Genomic DNA, 26,219 nt, shown 5'->3' on the forward strand with positions numbered 1-26,219 from the left:
AAAACTAGACACCCTTTTCGTCCTCCATGTTGTATTTTTTGGAGGGGCGCCAAATTATGGTCTTGCCTCGGGTGACAAAAATCAGAGTTTTGACCCTGCTTCTACTACTCTCTGTAATTTATCATGCTGCTAGAATGTGTAACTAACAAGATTTCAGCTGCACATGGTATAGTGTCTGTCATCGCCTGATTATGCAGCGCTCTGGGACTGATTCAGAGGTGGGCATAACACTCATGCTTGCACAGTTGAGTTGCGGCACATGTGTTATCCTGAGTGTACGTGGAATCCACTATTGTGTATGGAGGGGCTGTCATTAGAACTGGTGAGGCAAAACCATGGGCATTCCTGGGTGGTGACTGGGAGGTGACCTGAAGAGTGCGCAAGAATAAGCTGTCTCATGGGCGTGTTATGGAAGTGTCACAGGCGTGTCAGTGAAGCCAGTTGCATTCCAAAATGCAGAACCGCAGCCACAGAGGACATGTTTAGCTAGAATTGAGGAGACACTGGGCCTGATTCAGCAAGGAACGCACGCACTCGGCTGATGTTTTTGCACTGCGCATGCATATGCATTGCACTGCGCATGCTCAAACTTACCAGTGCGATCGTGTGAGGGTATGCAGACTACACGTAGTGTGTACGCAGACCCTCCCGATATTGATTGACAGGAAGTGCCATTTGTGGGTGGTGACGGAAGGTGGTTGGGCGAACGCAGGCGTGCCTGTGAATTGGGATGCCGTTATAGCCCCTATATAATTAAGGCAGTGCGGCGGCATGCGCAGCCAGACATCTCGATGCACGCAGATAGTGGCTAAAATCCTGAGTGACATCAGGTCAACCTCCATTGTGCCTATGTTTCCGATGGTTCTCGATGTTACCGATGTTTCCGCTATCTTGCGGACTACTCAGGCTTTGAGTAAAGGGAGGAGGGTGGCATTGTGTAGTACTTGGTGTCTGCATCTTATGCTGCGGATACCGTGCGTATGCATTGGTTAGCATATACACGGCCAAGTGCGTGCGCACACTTGCGTTCCTTGCTGAATCAGGCCCACTGTGCTAGCCATAAGCTGGTGCAAATGTTGATGACAAAATTGATAATGCGCTGATGGAGTTTGGAACCACTGGTGGATTTGCACTGTCTACGAGCATTGAAAGTGAACATCTCAGGGCCTGCACTGCCCGGTGTATGCTAGCACACAAGGGGACAGCTGAAACTAGCATCTGCATATTATTTACGCCAATGCGACTCTGCTAAAAAAAATGCAACCGCATCAAAATTAGCATCCACCTCTGAATTAGGCCCTCTCTCCTTAGACCAGTAGTAGGGATCAGAACAGACTGCCCAATATCTGTTAATTATTAGTAAATGTAATGTACTCCAACATAATTTATGCGGAAGAGAAAAGCAGAAATAGGCACCCACACAGACAGGATTATGCAACATAATGGGATGTTTACATTAATGAAACTATAATACTTATCCTATTTCATCAAGACATAAGCAGGTTTATATATACATAAAGTACATAGGACTAGTGGCGTCTTAAGAGAGGAGGGGGCCCGTGTGCATTCCCCATCCGGGGCCCCCTCATCTCTCCCTGGTGCCCAGCTGCCGACTGACGCGCCTGGCAGGCCATCGCAGCATCAGTAGACTCTGGGCACTAGAGTGTGCCCAGAGTCTGCTGCGCATGCGTAGATCGGCGGAGAAATGGCACGGCTGCCATTTTCCCGGCGATTTCCTCACTGCGCATGCGCAAAACACTGGACCTTGGAGAGGTAATTTTAAATAATATGGGTGCAGGGTGCACCCATTATAGATATGCCCCTGCATTGGACACATGCTAGAGAAAGAGGTTCTGGTGAGCAATAAGAGGTCAGTGTCTTGTTACTTGTTTAATCAATGAGCAGTTTAATGTGGACCTTTGAGGGTGTAATATAGGAGGATCATTGGGATAATTGTCCTACCAGCCTCTAATTGCATTTATACTCACTGCATTTATACCAGTGCTATAAGGTTTAATTTACCCATTCTGTATTTATTTGTCTCCTAGTGTCAGTGACATTCGACATGAGAGTCCTGACCCTGCAAGTTACTGGTGCAGTTAAAAGGGTTTGTTTTTGTATATTAACTTTCAATGTTTTTTAACAATGGCTTATAGGTGTCGATTCAATTAGACGCAAATCCACTTGCGGTGCAAGTAAGTGCGGCTGTATGTCGCACTTATGGTACATCCAGACTTGCGGGTTATGGGGCTGCATACAAAAACCCACGAGTCCAGGGTGAGATCGAGCTGTGAGGGCCATTGGCAGCATTTCCACACATACAATGGCAAGCCATCCCCTTCGCGGCGAGTTGAATTGACCCCATAGAGCTAAGCAAGCATTCCATTGGATCTACTGGGATCTAGTGCTAATAATATTTTTTTATATTTTTTATTTATTTTTCAAAACCAGTATTGAGGAAGCTTATTAATCTACATATCTATGTTTAAGTAGATTTGTAGATAAATATGGTCTCTGTGTGACTTATGTATATATGTTTTATTGAATATTTCAAGAGGATTGCAAACTCTAAGTTATCTCCATCCCCCTATAGGTGATCATAAATAACATTACTTTGATTTAGTCTATAAATTATTTGAGATGCGCTTATATTCATAATCATATATCTATATATGATACATATATGTGTTGCCCATGAATAATCTAAAACTACTTGATCTAACCCAAAAGATTATTTAGAAATATACTGTAGTTGTCTCCATTTGATGCTTTTGAAACCCATTATTTAAAAACCATTGATTGTGAAGACAGATTGAACAATTATAATGAAGCAGTTTGGGGTATATTTACCAACATCCGTATATAAAATGCTGTTGAGGTAAGAAAACTCGCAATGCGGTTATGAAAATGAGCGCTTGTGAATACTGTATCAAAGTTGGTGCTCCGAGACAGAGGCCCTGATTCAGAGCTGGACACTCTGAAAGACCGCTCGCTCTGAATCAGGGCGTTTGTTTTGATTTTGTGACCACCCACAGGTATTGTGAGCGGCCAGGATGATGGTCGCGATGGTCAAGACCATTGCGACCATCAGGCTTCCGACAAGACCCTTGTGGTAGGGTCTCATGGCCGCAAGCCCCAGAGAGCTTCTGGCTCTAATAGAGCCGGAAGCTCTCCCACTGACATCACTGGTGATGTCAGTGGGGCCGCCCACAAACGGCAGGCGTTCGCATGGGAACGCCTCCGTTTGTGAAGCCACACCCACGCCACGCCTCCAAAATGGTGCGAGCTGTCGATCAAAATCGACAGCCGCCCCCTTTTGGTGCGAGACCCGGAGCGCCCGTCGCTAGCCGGGTCTCACGCATGCGCACGTCGGAGTCCGCAAGCGCAGTGGCCTAACATTGACCCGTTCGCGAGCGCATAGCGCTTGCGAGCGGGTCTGAATCAGGCCCAGAGTTTCCAAAAAAGCTACCACTATCACTTTGCTGACAGGTTCAGCATTGGCATGAATACTGCACATGTGTGGTTGTTGGCCAGTACATGCGTCAGTGGAGCTGATGGAGTCCCCTTTGACCCATGGGTGCAGGGGTGCCAAGAGGGGTGACTACTACTTACCCAGGCCGGTTGGAGGGGCCCAGGTCAGTGATCATCCCCACTGCTCTGCCCTACGCTCTGCCCTATACCTCTGGCCACGCCTGTATAGCAGCGCAGCCATAGTGGCACGTTGGGCAGTGAGAGAGTGGAGACTGCCGCTGTGGCTACGCCATACTTACCGACATCATGGCAGCCCCCTCCGGGCATCAAGAGGGAGGGGGCGGCTCAAGTGGGCAGAGCAGGGGCGTGTCCACGCGACTGTGTAATCGCAGCTCCGCCCCCCACTTTATAATGGCGATATAACTGCCATTACAAGGCAGGGGGTGGGGCTACAATGACGCGACTCAGCGCAAATCACGTCATCACCCCCCAAATAACCCACTTTCACGTGCGAGCATGGGTGGGTCACAGGGGGCCGGTGGATAATACGGGGGACTTGCCTACTCTTGCAAGGTGCCAGGAGTGGCACCCAATTTTTGGGAGGCTCCCAACAGTCCTGGGAGAGTAGGCAAGTATGGGCTACGCTGCTTTACAGGCATAGTCAGTGGTAGTGGGCAGAAGAAAAGTGTTACAGGTGGGGGCGATCACACCCCCCATGTGCTGAGCCGCATAGTTTTTTTGGGGAGGGGCCACATCCTCCCCCAGTCAGAGCTCTCGATTGCCCTGCATGGATGGGTTGTGCACATGGGTCCACGGATCAAAGGGGATCCTGTGACGCACACCCTGCACACAGACCCAATTGCCAGTTTGCCAGCAGTACTATCTTTCTAGCAATGTCTTTAGAAAGATGGCTCCATCATAGGAGGCAGCAAAGACTCTGGCACTATGGCCCGTATTCAATTTGAGGCGAAAAGTCCGGATCCGCGATACTTTTTCGCCGATGACGTCATTTTCGCCTGTTTTGCTTTTACCCCGTATTCAATTTGAAAGACTTTCCGCCTAGGCGGAAAGTCAATGCAATGTACTAGGCGAAAAAGTTTTGCCTATGAATAGCAGGCGGAAAAAAGTGCAGAATTAGGGTTTTGGGGTGCAGCGTTGCGGGAACCCCCCTGCAGCCTTCAGACAGTCCCCCAAAGGTAATCTGTGTCAAAACATTTTTAAAAAACACTTAAGGATACCCCAAAATATGACTTTGAAAAAGGGGGCAAAAAAAAACGTTGGGGTACAAAGTTAAAAACAAGCGAACTTGACTCTGGGGGTCCCCAAGTATGCCCCAAGTGTTTTTTTGATTGCAGGTGCTTGCGGCAGGTGGATTTTTCACAATTTTTTCAACTTCACTTTAGCAACTCTTAAATATGCTGACCCCCATTTTCAAGTACCCCAAATTTGCTGGGATAAGTTATTTTCTGGAAAAAATACTCCTGAATACTATTCTGCACCACGTATAGAAAAACGCTATTTAGCAGCTATTGAGCCCGTTTAAAAACACCAAATACCTTCAGCAAGCCAAATCGGGGGGTACCATAGTGGACCCCCATGTCAGAGCATCTTTTGGGGGGTGTCAGGCTGATTTCCCCAAATTTGACAGGACTTTCCACCTGTTCAAGTTTTGTCGGGTCCGGTTTTCGCGTACTTTCAAATTGAATACAGGGTAAAGCAGGCACGCGCACGATACTTTTCCGCCTACAAAACAGACGAAGTAGGCGAAAAGTCTGGGCCGTGAAAAAGTATCGCGACTTGGCTCAAATTGAATACGGCTCTATGTGTCTTGTATGCATGCTCCAAAATTCTGAAGACATTTATGGTAAGGAGGAGGGTGTGGCGCAGCAAGGTGGGTCCGCTGCACACAGAGGCCCTGATTCAGAGACGGACGCTCTGACAGAGCGCTCGCTCTGAATCAGGGCAATCCCTGCTCCTTTTTGGAGCGGCCTCCTGGCTGTGACCACCCACAGCTATAGCGAGCGGCCAAAATGATGGTCGCGATGGTCTTGACCATCGCGACCATCGGGCTTGCGACGAGACCCTGCGGTTGGGTCTCGCTGCCGCAATCCCAGGAGTGCTTTTGGCTCTATCAGAGCCAAAAGCACTCCCACTGACATCACTAGTGATGTCAGTGGGGCCGGACCCAGATGGTAGGCGTTCCCATGGGAACGCCTCCGTCTGGGCAGCCACGCCCCGGCACGCCCACCAAAGGGTGCGTGCTGTCAATCACCATCGACAGCACGCCCCCTTTGGTGCAAGACCCTTAACGGCGGCTTGGTCGACGTTATTCGGGTCTCGCGCATGCGCACGACGGAGGCGCCTCCGTCGTGTGCTTGCGCACTTGGGCACCATCGACCCCCTTGCGAGCGCTCAGCGCTCGCGAGTCAGGATCAGGCCCAGACTCCCTCTTAGATTAAAAGACCTTTGATCACTTCCCATTAAAATCTCGCACATTTCAACAACCACAATGTCCTCAGTCTCTCCTTGCTGTCACCTCTGGAAAAACTCTTATACTGTACATTCCCAAGTTCCAACATCTTTACAACAAAAGGACTTATTGCTTTTACTCAGTCCAGTGGCTTCATGGCGATAAGAATGTACGCTGGTCCACAGACATTTTGAAACTATCCCTCTTTTGGAGAAATACAGTCCCTCATTTAGTACTAAACCATTTGTATATATGTAGTTAAACTTCTATAATTGTCTCCTGAAAGTGTCACATCCAACTTCTGTTAATGTGTCTTGTGGTTCTTTGTGTCGTTTGGAGTTGTGTGTGTATAGAAATGTGTTTTATGATAACTTGCAGGCAGACCCATGTCACATAGTACCTGAGAATGAAAGAAAACAGAATGTTTTTTTTTAACCCCAAACTATTTTTTTTAAAATCATTATCATTTTGTATGGGGCATTTGTGTGCAATATATACAGTAAAAGATGCATATTGGTTGCAACAGCAGCATCCTGTCTTGGTCACTGTGGGTCAGCTGAGAGAAACTAGTGCTCCTCCTCCTCCTCCACTTCTCATTCACACACACAAAGCAATGACAATATGGGACACTAAGAGCTAACCAACACAGATGTGTTCATTAATACTGTGTGCTTTATAACGTAACACTGGCTACAGTAGATCCAAGAAGATGCTGGCATGGTATTATTGTTGCTGACAGGTAAGTGGCATCACGTTGCTTCTATGTTCAAAACTGTTAATTACTATATGCCCCATCATTCAGTGGGCATCATGTAAAACTTCCTCATTTATGTTAACTGCATATGAAATATTGATAATTTGTCCCCAGAATGACTCCTAGGTCAGACATGTATCCTACATGCATTTTATTATAATATCAGCAGCCGCAAAGCATACTGTTTCTACATAGGAAGGGTTGTGCTGGCAATAATGTTTCTGTGTTGGGATAAATGTGTGCCTTATTCCTGTCCCATATCATGCTTATGTATATTCAACTTAAACATTTTATATTTTTATAGGCAAATGTAATTTGCAATTAATCAGGGTTTAAGCCAGGGGTGGACAATAAGCATCCCTCCAGCTGTTGTGGAACTACAAATACCAACATGGTCTGCCACAGTTTTACTATGAGGGTATGCTTAAACTGTGGCAGGGCAAGCTGGGATTTGTAGTTCCACAACAGCTGGGGAGCCACTTATTGCCCACCAAATACACTCCACAGTTTTTTTTGTTCTTGTTTGTTGAGACCTATTGCAACTTGTCCTCTTCATTTATGTTCATTTCAGTTTAAATGATAGAAAATAAGGGGTCTATTTACTAAGCAGTGTTAGGAGACAGAGTGAAATGTGATAAGACAGTGATAATGTGCCAGCCAATCAGCTCCCAACTGTCATTTTTCAAACACAGCCTGTGAGATGACAGTTGGGTGCTGATTGGCTGGCACCTTATCACTGTCATCACTTTTCACTCTGTCTTCTAACATTGCTTAGTAAATAGACCCCTATGTCTTTTGAGTTGAGGATTTGCGATGGAAACAGATTGGGATTGTAACGGAAAAACACAGAATGTCTAAAGGGGGCGTTTCCAAATGCCTGATTTTAGAGCGAGTGTGGCCAGCCCATGAAGTGGGCATGAATAGCATGCAGCAATTTCTAGTCTGCCTCATAAAAAGTGCAGTGCATTTAATAATTCACACATATACAAGGCCAGCGATTACAGCCAGGGATTTTTTCTGGATGTGGGCACGATTTCACAATCCAAGTTCCCTGCTCTTTAGCAAGTCCTAGAGTCTTGAAACAGTGTTGAGATGCACAGGCACGCCTGCGTTTGCATCTCCACTCCCCCGTTTTCAATGGCCAGCCCCTGTCACCACCCACAAATGGCTTCTCCTGTCACTCACTCTGCTGGGCTGTCTATGTGTAGCGAGAGAGTGGTTCCCGATCTCTCGCACTCGTTCGCGCATTGCGATGTATACGCTTGCGCACAATGTGAAAATCAGCCGGCCACAAGCGAACGCATCCTAGCGGGTCTGAATCAGGTCCTCAATGCAGGCCCCCTCCTCTCTCTGGTGGTGCTGTGGTGCAGTAAATTCTGGATTAGTGCCAGAATCTACTGTGCATGCGCGGCTCCCTGGGAAAATGGCGCCTGTGCTGAGTCACCAGGAAAATGGCCGCCGCCATTTTCCCAGTGATTTTTGCTGTTCTGCAGTGGTGGCCCGGCACTGCAGAGCAGCACTCTGAAGACTAAGGACAGGTAAGTGTCACAACACAGCGCCCCAGCCTGCGCTCAGATACGCCCACTGATGCAGGTGGGCGGTTGTGATGTGGATTTTACTCAAGCTGCCAACATGAAGAGTATTAGAATAGCGCTCTTGCAATCGCCAGACACTTAAATCGTAATTCAAAATTGTTACACAAATGTAGCATGGGCCTCTTAAGGCACGTGAATTCATAAGAGCACAAAGGTATCCTGATACATTTTTAGGATTTATTGAGAAAATATCTCCGGGGTTAAATTACAAGGAAAAACAGATAAATAAACAAGACATACAGATATAAATTGCATAGGTTGATTTCAAATAAAGTAAAAGGATAAAATGTCAGAACTCTAAGTTATCTTACTCTGAGATCTTAGGAGATCTGGGTGGAGGGAGACCAAAGGAGACAGAAGATGGGGAGCACTCCTAGCACAAAGCTACTCCCTTGTAGAGTGAACCCAGAGTAGTGTGGGTTGCTGACCCTTATAGTTCCACAACTACCCTCACCCCAGCAGCCCCCACCCTTTCAAGGCTCAAAAGGACTGTCCTTTTGTTCTCCACAGATCTGTGTAGATGTAAACCAGAATGTCTACAGGGACCTAATGTTATGATTCTTTTCCCCACTTGCTTAGGACTAGCAATGGGGATCATAAAGATGTTATTAGTGTACACAGAAAGTTCCTCCAAGAATCATTCATCTGCTACTGGATTGTTGTCAGAACTAGAGTCGTTATCCAAAGGCAGAACCATCCCCTTGGTTTTGGGAATGGAATGCTTCACAGATTGAAAAGCTGACAGTTTTCTCTTTTCCGAATTCACGTACGACTCATTCTTAGGAGAAATTAACAGGCATCCAGAGTGGAGATATGTAGACAGAGTCTCCTGTGAAGATGAGGAAAAACCACACTCCTGAGGAGGTCTAGAGTTGCTGGCTGTTTTAGCAGATCTTGACTGGCATAGTCCTTGCTGGCACAAGTAGGACTTCCAGAAGGCTCAGCAATCACTATGTCCGGACCCCAAAAACCTCCTAAGAACAGCAAAGACAAATGAATCTAGATTGTAGAGAATGGCATCATTAGATCTAACATAGGACTCGGACCATATCTTGGCTTCTCCTTTAAATGTCAAAACCAAGACCAAAACTTTTTCATGCTGAGAAAGATCTGGAGGAAGCACCTGGATTTGAAGCATTAGGCCCTGAAATTGTTCCAAATTCCCATCAAAGATAATACAATCAGAGTCTTGAACAGGCATGACAGATTGTGGATCCCCAGTTGGGGTGGATACATCAGACTTTCCTCTTGGGAACAAAACATCAGCCTTCTCTTTCGGTAAATCGAACTCCCCTCCTGGTGTTGATACTTCACATCTCTCACCTGAGGTTGGTACATCAAACTCCCCTCCTGGGAGCGGTACTATGGAGACCTCTACTGAGGGTAGTATATCAGGAACCTTTACTGAAGTCAATACATGAGATTTTCCTTCTGGTGTCAATACTTCAGACCTCTCTTCAGAGGTTGGTACATCAAACTCCCCTCCTGGGAGCGGTACTATGGAGACGTCTTCTGAAGGTAGTACATCAGGCACCTTTACTGAAGTCGATACAAGGGACTCCCCTTTTGGGATCTAGACAACTGGCATATCGGGAACCCCTTCAAGAATCGGAACATCATACTCCTCATTTGAGGTTGGTACATCAAAATAACCTCCTGGGGTCTGGACAATTGAGACATCGTATACTCCTACAGGAGTGGGTACATCGGACACTTCTATAGGTGTTGGTACTTCAGACACCTCCTCTGAGGTGGGAACATTGGTCATATTCTCTGGAGATATAGTCGAGGTCAAGACATTGATTTTAATATCGGACATTCCTCCTTCAAAAGAAAAAACTGAACCTCTGCTGGAATAAAGAGAGTCTTTGTTTAAATGGTTCCCAAATTTGAGATTTGGCCCCTTGGTAATAGCACCCCAATATTAAATAACTGGCTCTTTTTGGGGAACCTCGGCACCTTTCTTGGGAGTCTACAGCTTTAATAGGCTTACAAGGCAATTGGTTAACTTGAAGCCTAGGACTTTGAGGCTGGTCATCTTTCCTTGGCTTACATAACGAACAGTCTGCAATAATATGATCAGCACTCCCAAAGTACAAACATAGACAATTTTCCCTCTGCCTTTGCCGCTCGGCTAGGTCATAAGTAGCTCCGATATCCAGCTTCCTTCTGCATAGTGGTAGCAGTGGTAAGGCAAGAGGAGTCTGTCATCTCTTTTGTTTCTGCTGGGAAGTATGAAATATCTTCAAAGTCAGGTAAATTCCCAAAACATTTTTGTACTAACATATTAGTACTGTACAATAATTTTTGTAACCGTTCAGTCTTTAAATTAAACTCCCTTAAGAGCTCATGATTCCTCAAATCAGTAGACTGAGATGTTATAGAATAGTTTACAGTTGTGGAGCCGTCCAATCTTTTCTCCCTAGTTGGACTCACGCAATGACTAGATGCATCCGAGGAATTCTGGTAGGCTTGAATTATTTGCTGCTGCAGCACATCCACACGAGAAGACAATGCAAGGAAGGCCTGTAGCAGCAGTGTTTGCATACTCTCTAGGTTCAGAATTTTGTTATTAAGTCCCAAATCAGGATTCATTACTGAAGTCTGACTAGGCAATCCCTGGACTGGATTTGACAGGACAGAGACCATAATGAGAACACACCAGTAGCATCTGTATTTCAGTTACGATTCTCACTCGATGATGAGATCGTAGGACTACTGACAATGGATAAGACTGGGTAGAGGTGTGGCAGTCCTTCCACAACTGGAGCTAGCTGGAGTGAGGCTACAGAAAGATGACACAACACAAGCAGCGGCAGGTCACTATGGTATGAGAAGTGTCTAGGGACTATAATGCAGCTAAGATGCTAGACAGTGACTGACTAGACACAGAGTATGAGCTGCAAGGCAGGAGTGACCAGAACTATGATATGCAGGATTTCAGCCAAGACTGAACTGGCAAGACAAGACGGGCAAGACTAGACTGACAAGGACAAAACAGGCGTGACTGGACTGACAAGGACAAGACAGGCGTGACTGGACTGACAAGGACAAGACAGGCAAAACAGGACTAGAGGGCTGAGGTGCAACTTGAGACTAGATGGAACGGCCGGGAGGGCCGTGGTGATACAAGAACTAGACGATGCAGCCTTGAAGGCTGAAGTGCGACTTGAGACTGGACTCGAGGGTCAATGTGTGACTTGAAACAGGACGGAGTGGCCTTGAGGGCCGTGATGACTGGATTTAGGTGCAGTGACTGAGACAGGACGGAGCGGCCTTGAAGGCTTATTTCAATAAAATAAAAGCTCGTTTTTGATATTAAAACAAATAGATGGTTTAATCACATGATTCACTCTCTATAAACTTTATTTGAGATCTTTAAATGCGGCTTGGTTAATTTGATAAAACACACCTGTATCTGATTGTTTTATTAAGAGAGCTATTTAGCTCCATAATACCTTTGAGACCTATTCATTTGCTCCTGAGGAAGGTGTGGGACACTACCACACTGAAACGCATTGAGCCTACCTGAACTTTATTCACTATGGAGACCCCCCAGCCTACTAACAACATTTGGACTTGTTCCCGACCAGCCCTATTTGGTGACATCTACCCTAAAGGTCTACTATCTATACCTTCTAGGAAATTATTTGTGAGGACGCCTTGCTAATAGAAGATCTGCTATCTAAAAAGGGTAATATACACCTTGCACCTATTGGATATTTTACCGGACACCTCAGTCTATATCATCATATGTACTAAAGGAATATTCATATAAATGCAAGATTTGGGACTCCTAGTTATAGTGTGCACACTACAAGATTTTTGACAGGTCTCAATATATTTATTATATGGCCATATATGTGTTTTATTGAGATTTTATTGAATGTGATACCTATATGTTGATTAAAATAGAATATATACCAAGCTGCATTTGATAGTACTATTTTTTTTATAGCTATATCAATTTTATAATATCCACATAGCGCTGTTTTCCCCTTTTTAGTAGGCCTTGAGGGCCATCGCGACTGGAACTTGGTGATGCAGCCTTGAGGGCTGAAGTGCAACTTGAAACAGGACGGAGCGACCTTGAGGGCCGTGACGACTGGAACTAGGTGCTGTGACTGAGACAGGACGGAGCGGCCTTAAGGGCTGTGGTGAGACTGGAACAAGGTGATGCGTCTGAGAAAGAACAGAGCGGCCTAGAGGGCCGTGGTGTGACTGGGACAAGGTGATGCGAATGAGATAGGACAGTAAACAGATGAACTTTAGACACGGCAGGAACAGTGACTGGAAACATTGTGTGTGGATGAGAACACTGCAAACTTGATTCTGGTGAACTTAAACAGACATGGCTTGATAGTCAATGGATATGCAGGCTGTGATGCGGCCTAGCAGGCTGAGCTGCAGGAATCAGATGGCAGACAGGTGCACTCAGACATGGCAGGAATACAGGCTGGATGACACACAGCCAGATCCAGGTCAGACAAACAGGCACTGGGAACTGGAACAGCAGAACTTGGTAAACCGGCTAGAATTCAGGTTACTGAGTACATGACCACATACTCTGGAAGTCAGGCAGTATAACCTGCATGGAGTAAAGAGCTGGCTGTAACTTAACAGATGCAGGATCCAATCAGAGCAAAACCCTGCAAGGCTCCCTAATGACAGACTAGTGTGCAGCTGGGTTCAGCATAGAGAGACAATTAATTAGTGTGCAGCTGCAGTCTGTACACAGACAGATAGGCAAGATACAGCTTAGCTGAAAACAGACTAGACAGGATTTCCAGCTGGCTGGAACAAGGACAAGACATGATGAGTGTCCCAGTAGTAACTGTGACTGGGAACTGCCACCAAGATGATCTGCTAACCGCAGATCCTAACACCTAAGCATCATATATCTCCATGACTTAAAAGGGTATTTTTATAGCAGGACAGCTGATAAACTGAGATGAAAAAAATTACACTAATACAGCCTGTTTGTCTGTGTGTAGGGCTTAAACATGGGCCCCCTACAGTGAAAAACAAACTCTTCCCATGAGGCTTTTGTCTTCAAAGGACCACCTGGCCCTCCTGGGTCCAGTGAGTAGCTGATACAATGCAGACACAGATTTGACCTACCAATTCATATTGACCAGACATTCCTGAACTATACATTTTAGGGAAACTTATAATACACATTATGCTCATGGCCAGGTTGTTACTCATAGAAACGTGAGCACACTTTACCCGTGGTACACAGAATGCACACAGTCATGACACATGACTTTGAGGAATCGCCGTAACCCACACCGATGGTCACACCTCCCTCCTAAAAATGGCGCAGGGAGATGGCGATCATCCATCACATACTTCCTTGTGCCACGGCGACTGTGCCACGGCGACTACCTCATCGCCTTGGCGGGAAAGTCCATCTGCATTTCCGTGCTCCGCTCCATTTTTGTGTTGAATGGTAAATGTGTACTCCTGCAGAATGAGACTCCATCTCAGAAATTACATTTACCCCTGGCAAACTTGTTCAACCAGCTGAGTGGGTTATGATCAGTAATTACCGTGAAGTCTCTCCCATAGAGGTATGGCTGCAGCTTTTGCAATGCCCACACAATAGATAAGCATTCCTTCTCAATAGTGGCATATGATACCTCATGGGGGGAGCAGTTTCCTACTCAAATAGAGGACTGGGTGCTCATTTCCCTGCCCATCTACTTCACTGAGGACAGCTCCCAGACCGTAGTTAGAGGCATCAATAAATATGTGTTTAAAATCTGGGTCTTGCAGCACAGGAGACTGAGCTAGGACAGACTTCAGGGCTCTGAAGGCCTGTTTGTAGTCTGCCGTTCACACAACCAGATTTGGATGCTTCTTTTGGGTCAAGTCATTTAGGGGTTTGGTGAGGGCACCATAATTGGGTACAAATTTATGGTAGTACCCCACAGTCCCCAAGAATGACCTGACCTATTTCTTGTCCCAAGGGGTAGGCATTGCTGTGATAGCCTCCACTTTGCTCAGTTCTGGGTGCAGAATACTGTACCTCCCCCTACACGGTGTTCCAGGTACTGCACTTCACTCATACCAAGCTGGCATATTTCTGGCTTGATAGACCTGCCACAGTGATTTTGCTCAATACATTATCAAGGTGTCTCAGGTGTTCCTCCCTCACAGCAATGTCATCCAAATATGCCACCGCATGTCCCTCCTGGCCTGCCAGCAGGTCATTGACCAGGCGCTGAAAGGACACAGGGGCATTTTTCATTCCAAAGGGCATGACGAGGAACTCGAACAGCCCAAATGGGGTGATAAATGTGGACCTCTTGTGGACTTCAGGCGGCAATGGAATCTGCCAGGCCCCCGGCTGAGATCCATGATAGTGATGTAGCGCGCCTGGGCCAGCTGATCTAGAAAGTCATCTATCCTAGGTATTGGGTATGCATAAAACACTGTGGCCTCATTCAACCCTGTAATCTACACAAAATCGGGTACCCCACATTTCTTGGAAACCAATACTACTGGGGCTGCCCAAGAACTGTTGGACCTCTGAATCACCCCTAGCTGCAGCATCTCATCAATCTCTCTTTTCATGGATGCTATTACTTCTGGGGAGGTGCGGTAGGCTGCCTGTCACAATGGGGTTTGGGTGCCAGTGTTGACATGATCCGTCACTAGGTGTGTCTTGCCAGGCTTCCATGTAAAATGTGCTGATTCGTGTTCATTCTCAGGCAAGCTACACACAACTGAACACACGCTTCCTGGTAGTGATACGCCTTAAGCATGTTAATGTGGTATATTTTCTGTCTTTTGTGGCCTGCCTCCTGTGCCACTACATAATTTACATAATTGATGCGCTGTATTATGGTGTAGGGTCCTTGGTCCGTTAACATCTCTTTTGGGAACCCCACCCTGGAAAATATGGCGATAAGGGCATCAGCAACCTTATCTGCCTGGATGGATGACAGAGCCACTGCTTCCAAATATCAGGTGTCATAATCTACCACTGTCAAAATGGGATCGGTATTATTTACCACCGGTCACATGGCCGGCGCTTCAAATCCCGACAACGGAAGCCCGGCAGTGGTGAAGATCCTGACTGCTAATTTAAGTAAGTACCGCTAACCTAATTCCCTACCCTAACCCTCCTTTAGGGGTGCCTAACCCTAACCTTCCCCCCAAGTGCCTAACCCTAACCCCCCTCTAAGTGCCTAAACCTACCCCCCTTCCCCACAGCCTAAACCTAAGTCTCCCGGGGGGGTGCCTAACCCTAACCTCCCCCCGGGGGTGCCTAACCCTAACCCCCCCTTCCCCTAGCTTAACCCTCCCAGGGGCTGCCTAACCCTAAGTCCCCCTGGGAGCTCCTAACCTAACCCTCCCCCCTGCGGCTGTCCACGCCCGGCTTTCCTTTGATCGGGATGCCGGGCGTCGGGCTCCCGGCATAGGTAAAATGACAGGCGTCGGGATTTGACAGTCAGGATACCAAGGGTCTGCATTTAGACCGTCGGCATTCCGACTGCATACCATCAAAATATATTCCTTCCCAGAGCTACTGGGAATAGCTAGGGACCGTGCAATGTCTACAGCTACCCGTTCAAAAGGTTCTCAGATGACTGGCAAAGACATTAAGGGGGCCTGTTTCACATTACCAGATTTCCCAACCACCTGGCATGCATGGCATGAACGACAGTAGTTAGCTATGTTAGTCATCATGCCGTGCCAGTAGAAATTGTGTATTTACCGGGCCTTGGTTCTGGACACAGCGAAATGTTCTGCCAGGGGAATCTCATGGGCCACCTTCAACAAGCCACCCCTGTAAGATTGTGGTACAACCAGCTGCTTCTCAGTAAATTAGTACATCAGAATGCTCACTGTTGATTTTTTTCTCTCTGTACAAAAGCCCATTTTCCCAACATATTCTATTTGGGTCACCTTCTGCACACACCTGATTAACACAAGCCCTTACAGACTCCAGAGTTGGGTCTGTGTTCTGACATGCTTTAAACACTGTGTTGCTCAGCAGGGGGGGGCAGAAGACTGGGAGGCCGCCCCCCCCTCCTCAGCTCTCACAGGAGAGAAGGGGAGGGGGATTGCCTTCCAGTGAGCTGTCCGCCACACCTGAAGGGATTAATACACACTCTCTCAGTGCTGCTGCCTCCTCAGAGGGGGGTGAAGGGGTTAATGTACACTCTTTCTTTAGTGCAGCACTGCATGTAGTCACTGCTAAAACCTTGGTTACATGGCTGCTCATAACAGCAGAGTTGCTGACTTTCTGGCTGCCCCTTCCTGGAGAGGGCGGCCAGATCGGCAATTTAAGGGGACAAGACCGGCATTTGTGGGTGGAGCTGTGGTGTGGCCGTGTGATAGCGTCATTTTGGCCCCGCTTCACAATGCCGGGAAAACCGGCATTGTGAAACAGAGGGAGGGGCCATAATGATGCAATTTGGCGAGAATCGTGTCACCCTCCCCGCGGCATGAAGCGAATAACAGGATCGCATCATTATGGCCCCTCCCTCTGCTTCATAATGCCGGTTATCCCATCATGGTTTACAATTGCGCTAACAGTCCAGCATAGGTGTCAGAAGAACCGCACTTTTAGTCTGAGAATTTCTGCTGGTAAGTTCCCGGGGTGAGGTTAAATCACTTTAGCAGTGCCGCTTTAATGGCGCGTTAATCGCCATCCAGGTCTGGGGAAGGTCAGCAAATGCCTCCAACGCTTTCCCTTTCAAAGGAAAAAGTGTTAGGGGTGTCAACTAATCTGCGCAAAGCAGCCTCAAATGTTCCCCAGATCTTTGTGGATACCATCCAATCCACAATATCAAACACTATACACAAACACTGGGAAAGGGAGACCACATATAGGCTCTCAAAACAAAGAGACTATCACAAATCAGCAATAAATATACATTCCTTGAAATTGTTGATCCTCATGTAAAGTTTTCTTTGGTTATTCTGTGAATTCGGTAGTATGATCTCTCCTCATTATGTAAAATATGACATGTAAAAAGAAAATTATTGATGTATCAATAACCTAAAACACTGCTATGTAAAAAAAGGAGAGAGAGTGTGTCAACGTGCTGAAAGAGCGTACCCCATTCACGGGAGAAAATGGATATATATTCTTCAAAAATAATCTTTAAAGTGAAATTCCACCCAATGTGCTGTATGCATACTTGCCAACTCTCCCTCATTGTCAGGGAGACTCCCTGAAATAGTTGCAATCTCCCAGTCTCCCTGAAGAGTCTAGCATTCTCCCTGATTTCATCCTTACCTCCATTATGAAGCTGTTATATTAAAAAAACAGAGATATATACACATTCAAATGGGATAATTAGTGTCATTTCCTTGCATTGGTTATTATAAGGCACAATGATCCCTATGAATTTCTGAAAAGTATTATTGTGTTTTCATCAACAAACAGATCTTACTAACTGCTTTTGGGCTGGGTTTACATTTGGATGTAAGTCAGGTTTAGGACACGCCTCTCAGATTTAGCAGTACACGCCCACTGTAACATGCGCTCATAGGTGCTGCTTTCACAATCTCCCTGAAATGCTTTTTCAAAAGTAGGCAAGTATGACTGTATGTTTTGCATACCATAACTCACGTATAATAAAGCGAATAAATACACATAAAGGTACCATTTGCTGTGAAGGTAGCGTACCCAAACTCACACTGGATTAAGTAAAATCTTGCACATCAAGGTTTCTTTAACATGGCATGAATGTTCAATTCAGATTTACTCTTCCTCTAAAGTGCGACGGCCGGCTGCGGGACCCCATCGGTCACCACTGCCGCCGATGGTACGCAGATTATCCGATGCTGTGTTGCACAACTCAGAAAAGTAATGCACAGGATGCGTGATGCTACCTGCTGCATTACCATATCTGCAAGGATCGCAATTGCAAAGCTGCCTGCGTGCTTGCAGAATCAGGCCTGCGTGCTTGCAGAATCCTCCTGGGTCCAGGGAGTAGCTGATCCAATGCAGACACAGATTTGACCTACCAATTCATATTGACCAGACATTCCTGAACTATACATTTTAGGGGAACTTATAATACACATTATGCTCACGGCCAGGTTGTTACTTATAGTAACGTGAGCACATTTTACCCCGGGTACACAGAATGCACACATGACACGTGACTTTGAGGAATCACCGTAAACCATGGCGATGGTCACATTTTCCCAGCGACAGGTAAGTATAAGACTGTATGGGTCAGGATGCCCCACACCGTGCACTCATAATAGGTACACCCCTGCATCCGGGGCTGCGAGGGGCTACCCAAAAATTTGGGAGCCTGCTACAACTTCCGGGAGAGTAGGTAAGTATGGTCCAGATGAGTAGTGTATGTCCCGGAGGGAAGGGGGGGATCGGTTAGTCCATAACCTGGCAGAGGGGGAAGTGCTGAAGCAGCACCCTGTGCCAGCTTCTGTGCACACCTATGCCCCTTGTGTCTCTCCATCCTCCGGCCCCATCATTTCAGCCTTCTGTCACTCTAATCTCCTGCCACTCCAGCTACTTGTCTTTCCAGCCTTCTGCCCCGTCACTCCATGCTTCATCACTCAAGCCTTCTGACCCCTGCCACCCCAGCATCCTCCCCATTGCTCCATGTTCCATTACCCCAGTATCCTGACCTGTCACCCCAGTGTCCTGCACCATCATTCCTTCTCCTGCTCCATCACTCCAGCCTCCTGATTCGCTACCCCAGCATCCTGCCCCCTGTCACTCTATGCTCCTGCTCCATCACTTCAGCCTTCTGATACCTGTCAGCCCAGCATCCTGTCCTGTCATTCCATGCTCCTGCTCCATCTTGCCAGCTTCATAACCCCTGTCATCCCAGTGTCCTGCCCCCTGTCATTCCATGCTCCTACTCCATCACTCCAGCCACCTGACCCCTGTCACTCCAGCATCCTACCCCCTGTCATTCCATGCTCCTGCTCCATCACTCCAACCTCCTGACCTATCACTACACCTTCCTGCCCCCTGTCATTCCATGCTCCTGCTCCATCACTCCAACCTCCTGACCTATCACTACACCTTCCTGCCCCCTGTCATTCCATGATCCTGCTCCATTACCCCAGCCTCCTGATCCCTGTCACCCCAGTGTCCTGTTCCCTGTCATTCCATGCTCCTACTCCAGCCTCCTGACTCCTGTCACCCCAGCATCCTGCCCCGTCACTCCATGCTCCTTCCCCGTCACTCCAACCCCCTCCCGGCCCCCTTCATTTTACCTTCCTTTTGGACAGCCTGCATGCTCCTCTTCCTCAGAGGCGCAGCATGGGGAAAGATGCGGCAGTGAGGTGCGCACGCACAGAAAGTGCATGTCCGGATGCGCTTCTGTTGAGAGCCGCTGGGTTTTGTTTCCCAGTGGCTGTTGGGTGGTACTAGATGACAGGTCCGTAACTAGGGTGGTGCGACCTGTGCCGTGGCACAGGGCACTGCAGGACAGGGGGCGCTGTTGGGGCCTCTCAATTTTCTGTTTATTATCAATCTCACTTGTGGCTTCCTCTCATTTTGTACCCAGAACTCCTGGCCTCCCCTTTCTCTTCCCTGGCCCTTCCCCATGAGGCCATTCCCCTTTTTCGGGTACATTATGTCCCTATTTGAAAAATAGGGGAGGCACCATTGATCTTTCTGCCACAGGGCACCAATAAGTCTAGTTACGGCTCTGCTAGTTGAGACGTGGCAGGGTGACTGTGGCTGTGCCCATAGACCACAGCGCCCCTGGCAATAGCTCTGCCAGCCCACCCCTTGAGCCGCCCACTCCTAGACTACCGGACTTGCTCTGAAGAACAAGGGATTTGGATTGTGGAATGATGCCTACATCCTGAAAAAATTAAATATTCAGCTTAGGTGAGATGGCCCTTCTGCTGCAATGGTTTACTGTGATTACTGGCCCTGTATATGTCTGAAGTATTCCATGCATACACTGAACTTTGTTTGAGGCAGACTATAGCTTATAAAGTGTTATTTATGCCCCCTAGTAATCCTCTGTTTGTCCTTGACCTGGGTTATATCTGCCACCCCCAGGGAGATGCCATCAGGCCCGTCAAGAGCCGCGCCGGGCCCCGGTAAAAAAGGGAGCGTGACCTAAGCGCGGGAGGTGTGGCCACGTCCCCTTAGGTTAAAAAAAGAAAGAAAAGTTTTGTAGCTCCTGCACGCTGGGGAGGGGGGCGCAGTGAGACCCCTCAGCCCGGCACATAACCAGTGGGGGGCGCTATCAGCTTGATCGCTCTCCCCACAGGCATAAGATACTGCTATGGCTGCTTCTTAGCAGCCGCAAGCAGTCTCCCAGTGTAGCCCAGAACATAGCAGCGGGTGTTGGGCTGCTGTGATGTAAGAGTAAGGGAACGGTGCCGGACCTGGGCCCCCGCCAGGCCCCTCCAGCAAGCCCGAGCCCGGGTAATTAGTACCTGCTCCCCTTCCCCCTCTCGGTGCCCCTGGATGTCATAGGGGGATGCCCGTTGGGAGATGCAGGGGTGTAGTGCTGTGATTTAAATAATCAAGCCCCAGATCTTTCTGGGGAAGTGGGCATATATGATATGCCCCTGGAGTCCAGAAGTGTTCTTTGGAATTCGGGAAACAGTAAACAGTACAGTAAAGGATAATAATGAGACAAAAAGACAGAAGCTACTCCTTGAAGAGTGTAAAAGGGAATATGTGAATTGAACCTTAAGTGTATGTGTTAAGCCTACTTACCTATTCGGAATGTAGTCAGCATCCCGGCGTGCAGGATGCTGAAGGTCTAAATACCGGCGCCAGAATCCCGACTGAGTCGGGATCCCGGCACCAGTATCCCGACCACCGGCAACCCGAAGGTACTGTAAGTATCGGGAGTTAGGTTTAGGGATTAGGGTTAAGCACTAAGGGGGAAGTGTTAGGTTTGGGGTGCGGGAGGTTAGGTTTAGGCACTAGGAGGGGGAGGTTAGGTTTAGGCACAGGGGAGGGAGACTTAGGGTTAGGGTCCGGGGAGGGGGAGGTTTGGTTTAGGCACTAGGGGGAAGTTTGGTTTAGGCACTAGGGGAGAGATGGTTAGGTTTGGGGTTAGGGTTAGTTGCACTATACTTACCTACCACTGTCGGGGTCTTCACTGTTGGGATGCCGATGTCGGTATTCTGACCAGCGGAATGGGTTTGTATTACTGGCGGCTGTTTAGCCCCTGGTTCAAATCCCGACAAGGAGAGACTGAGAGGCTGAAATCCCGACAGTCTGAGGTAAGTAGTCTAACCCTCCCCTCTCCCCCCTAACCCTAACCCACCTTTAGGGGTGCTTAACCCTAACCACCCCCCTAGTGCCTAACCTTAACCTCCTCCCGTTAGTGCCTAAACCTAACCCCCTCCTTAAACCTAACCCTCCCAGGGGTGCCTAACCCTAACCTACCCACGGGGATGCCTAACCCTAACCCCTCCTTCCCCTAGCCTAACCCTCCCCAGGGGTGCCTAACCCTAAGTCCCCCCAGGGTGCATTCCAGCGTGGGGATTGTGACTGGTGGCCTTGCAGCCGCCAGTCATATAACTACATCCTCTGACCAGCGGCATCCCGACCTCCGTCATCTCATACCCAACCCAAGGTTGGTGCAGAAGACTCCCAACTTGAGGGTGCCCTTCCCGCATCCCGCCCACTCTTAGTGAAGTGACTAGGATAGGGGTCATAATGCTAGCACATGCGGAGGTGGCAGGACCAATATGACACAATTCTAGCACATGCGGAGGTGGCAGGACCAATATGACACAATTCTATGAGATTGCATGATTTTGGCCCCACCTCCCTTCATAGACCCATGATTTGCGGCATTATGCCAAAAGTGGGTGGAGTCTAATTACTATAGGTGATAACAGAAAAAACAAAATATACCTGGCGCCAATCTGATTAAGAAACAGATTAAAAAACAAACAATCAATTAGTAAATGCTGATTCTGCAGCTCTCTAAATGGGAGATCTACTCAAAACCTCCTGGCCTCATAGGTAAAACAAATAAAAAAGGGAGAAAAAGAGAGCGCTGAAAGTAACAATACTAAATATATATTTAATAAATATAACATAAAAAGGTTGTTATAAATAATGTGACAATAAATATAGCAGTTGCCGGCCAGCAATATGCAATCCAATATTTAATTATAATCTCTATTTAATAAATTATACCACATACACAATTATAAAAAATTATATATCCAAAGAATCAATATATACACATATGCATCTACAAAATAATTAATATTAAAAAATAATTATAATTGTATTCGTGAAAGACTCTTGGTCACAGAGAAAATATGACTATTCAGGACAAGCTATAACTGAAATGTTTACAATATGTAACAATATTTTTATGCATACACATGTGGTATAATTTATTAAATAGAGATTATAATTAAATATTGGTTTGTATATTGCTGGCCGGCAACTGCTATATTTATTGTCACATCAATTGTAACAACCATTTTATGTTATATTTATTAAAAATATATTGAGTATTGCTACTTTCAGCAATTACTATAGGTGCCTGACCCCACTCCAATCAGGGATCCTCTATACCTCTCCCAGAGGAGAGAAAAAAGAAGTCGGTAAGTATGGTGTTAAGCCAGGGGTAGGCAACCTTTATCTCTTTGAGTGCCAGACAATCAACATTACAAGCCAAAAAAAGCTTACAGAGTGCCACCACCATTACAACATATACAAAATGTTTACAAAAGTAATAGATGGGTACTAAAAATGTTAGCGGTTTCCTGTTTCTCCATTTTTGAAACTAGTTTGCTCTGGTTAGATTAATAATTTTGAGGGGCCTATTCATTAAACCTAAAAATTCTCTAGAGATAATTATGTTTAGAACTCTCATGGAGTTCTACCTAATTATAGGTGGAATTCATCATTCCACCTCTCCATAAGTGTCTATTCCGAAAAGCTGTCATTTTTGCGATGACAACTTTTCGGCAAATAGATACTTTTCCCTGCCTTCACTACCTTATCGCATCTGGAAACAGTGCTGCGCATGCGCTGTTACATCTGTAAAACCAGCGCATGCGCAGCACTGCCCACAGATGCGTTAAGTTTGTGTACCCCCCCGACCCCCCTCACCCCTCCACTCACCTACCCCCCCCCCACGACTTACCTGTCCGCGCAGCAGCCTCCGGCTCTGTCCTGCTGGTCTGTCATGTGGTTTCCCAGCAGACCACATGACAGATTAGAAAAAAAAAAAAACTTTTTTTTTTTTCTCTAAACTTTCTTGTGCTCTGCTGGGGAGCACACATGTCCGACCAGCCTCCGGAGCCTGAGGACGGAGAAGAGCGCCGGAGGGACTCGTCGGGGGACCTGCACACGCGGATACAGGTAAGTCGATTCTGCTATTCGCCACCTCACAGTGGCGAATAGTAACTGCATCAAATTCCGAAAATTCATAATTTTCGGAATTTGATGAATACCACAATTTCCACATCCCCATAGTAATGTATGGGGAGTGTGGAAATTAACGCAGGGGGATTTAGCAAGGAGATATCTGTGATATCTCCTGTGCTAAGTCTGTTCATGAATACGAACATAACGTTATTTAAGGAAAATGTCCTTAAAAACTTTATTTTAGTGTTGATGAATAGGCCCCTGAGTCTTTAGACAAAGACATGATTCAGAATTTTGTACTTTTATTCCATTGCAAACTGGAATAACTCCGGCAGGGTTCACTGACCAGTGGCTCTGGATTTGCTGGGTATGTAGGCCAAGCTTTGGTTCTTCATTTTGGAGAAGGTTTCGTGCACCAAAAGGGTCTCCTCTGTGAGGGAAGGAGGTGGAGCAGTAGGGGGGGAGTAGTAGAACGTGCCTGGTAGGAGAGGGACTGACCCAGTGGCGTAACTAGGGTATTTGGAGCCCAGGGCAAATTTGAAAAGGGAGCCCCCCTCCCCCCCCTGATGTGCGTGCACCGAAGGCTCGCGCGGCAAAAAAAATGGGCGTGGTCACTTAAAAATGGGGTGTGTCAACATGACACACCCCTTTATTTTCACACTGAACATTCCTATCTATATGCACCTTAACCCCAGTAGTACCCCTTATACAGTACCCCCAGTATGCAGTTGTGGTCCCTCTTATGCAGGCCCATAGTAGTGCCCCTTATGCAGTATCCCCAGTAGTGGTCCCCCTTATACAGCCCCCAATTAGTTCCCCTTACTCAGTACCACCAGTAGTGGCCCCCCCAAATGCAGTGCCCCATGTAGTGTTCCCCCTTATGCAGTGCCCCCAGTAGCAGTCCCCACAATGCAGTGCGCCCAGTAGCAGTATTCCCTTATGCAGTGCCCTTTATATGGTGCCCCCAGTAGTAGTCTCCCCCCCTATGCAGTGCCCTTTATATAGTGCCCCCAGCAGTAGTCCCCCCATGCAGTTTTCCCAGTAGTGGTCCCCCTTTTGCAGGCACCCAGTAGTGATCCCCCCCTATCTAGTGCCCCCTGTAGTGGTCCCCCCAGTGCAGTGCCCCTAGCAGTAAGCCCCTTATATAGTGCCCCCAGCAGTAGTCCCCCCCTATGCAGTGCCCTTTATATAGTGCCCCCAGCAGTAGTCCCCCCCATGCAGTTTTCCCAGTAGTGGTCCCCTTATGCAGGCACCCAGTAGTGATCCCCCCTATCCAGTGCCCCCCCATAGTGACCCTTCCTATTATTGCCCCCAGTAGTGGTCCCCCGAGTGCAGTGCCACTAGTAGTAGTCCCCTTTTATAATGCCCCCAGTGGTAGTTCCCCCCCCCAAGTAGTAGTCCCCAGTAGAGGTTCCCCCTCCCGATTAAGTGCCCCCAGTAATAGCCCCACCCCCAGTAGAGGTCCTCCCAATAATGGTGCCCCCAGTAGTAGCCACCCCTCCCCCGTTGTGCCCCCACCACCAGTAGAGGTCCCCCCAGTAGTAGCCACCCCCCTCCCCCGTTGTGCCCCCAGTAGTGCAGATAGGATAAAAAAATATATATATATAAAAATTAGGGATGTGCAGGCTCGGTTCTACTCGGTTCCGTTCGGTTCTTTTTACCGGATCTTATTGGGTTTCAGCTGTCACGAGTTTTGGATAGCCAATAAGATTCGGTAAAAAGAACCGAACGGAACCGAGTAGAACCGAGCCTGCACATCCCTAATAAAAATATACTTACCTGAATCCACGCTGCTGCTCTGGACCGTGACACCGCTCCCGCTGCCGCCCGCCAGTCCTCCCAGGCTGGCGCGCTCAGCATAATGGGAGAGACGTCATGATGTCATGACGTCTCTCCCAGTACCCACTGCAGGAGCCTGACGGAAGTCCGGCTCTTGCAGTGGGTGCTGCAGCAGTCAATGAGAGTCTATCTGACTCTCATTGGCTGCTGTTTAACACACGCATCGCCGGCAGCGCTGGCGGCGATGCGTGTGTTATGCACAGCCTGAGCCCGCCTCCTGGCGCTATTGGGCAAGCGCTCAGGGGGAGGGAACGGGCTCAGGTGTTCAGCACAGGACCGGTGCTGGAAGCCTAGCGCCGGTCCTGTGTAATGGAGCGCTGACCGCACTCATTGCAGTCGGCGCTACACTGGCTAACTAGGGCGGGCCGGTACCGTGGCCAGCGGCGCCCCCCCGCGCCGCCGGTCCAATGGCGCCCAGGCAAGCACCCTGCTCACCCTGCCCTAGTTACGCCACTGGACTGACCCCATTGGTGCCATTCAAAACATCCTTAAGTGCCACCTTGAGGAACTAATGCCAAGGGTTGCCTACCCCTATGTTAAGCAGCGAACCAGCATATAGAGTTAAAATGCTTCCGGGTACTGACTGGTTTCTGCCTGTGCCAAGGAGATAAAGTACTTTAGTGACAACATTAGAGGATTTAGTATACAGAGTAATGGGTGCAGATAATGGCAAGATAAAAGGAGTGATATCAGGGTTATTTGTGGGACCTTTACTTAGATAGTGTCAACATATTATCCAGTGCTTAATTTACCAGTAGAGTGTACAGACTA

The 26,219-nt window shown here is 47.6% G+C and overlaps 1 protein-coding gene across 1 annotated transcript in view; it reads left to right on the forward strand.

Annotated features, from left to right (window-relative positions):
* The first annotated feature begins 6,570 nt into the window (after positions 1 to 6,570).
* Positions 6,571 to 26,219, forward strand: part of LOC148534399 (uncharacterized) — a 43,908-nt gene continuing 24,259 nt past the window's right edge. The window contains exon 1 of the mRNA XM_088466795.1: positions 6,571 to 6,680. The gene's annotated coding sequence lies outside the window, so the exon portion shown is untranslated. The remainder of the gene's footprint in view (positions 6,681 to 26,219) is intronic.

The sequence above is a fragment of the Taudactylus pleione genome, unplaced genomic scaffold (assembly GCF_031769625.1).
Source record: "Taudactylus pleione unplaced genomic scaffold, aTauple2 ptg000066l, whole genome shotgun sequence".
NCBI classification, from domain to species: Eukaryota; Metazoa; Chordata; class Amphibia; order Anura; family Myobatrachidae; genus Taudactylus; species Taudactylus pleione.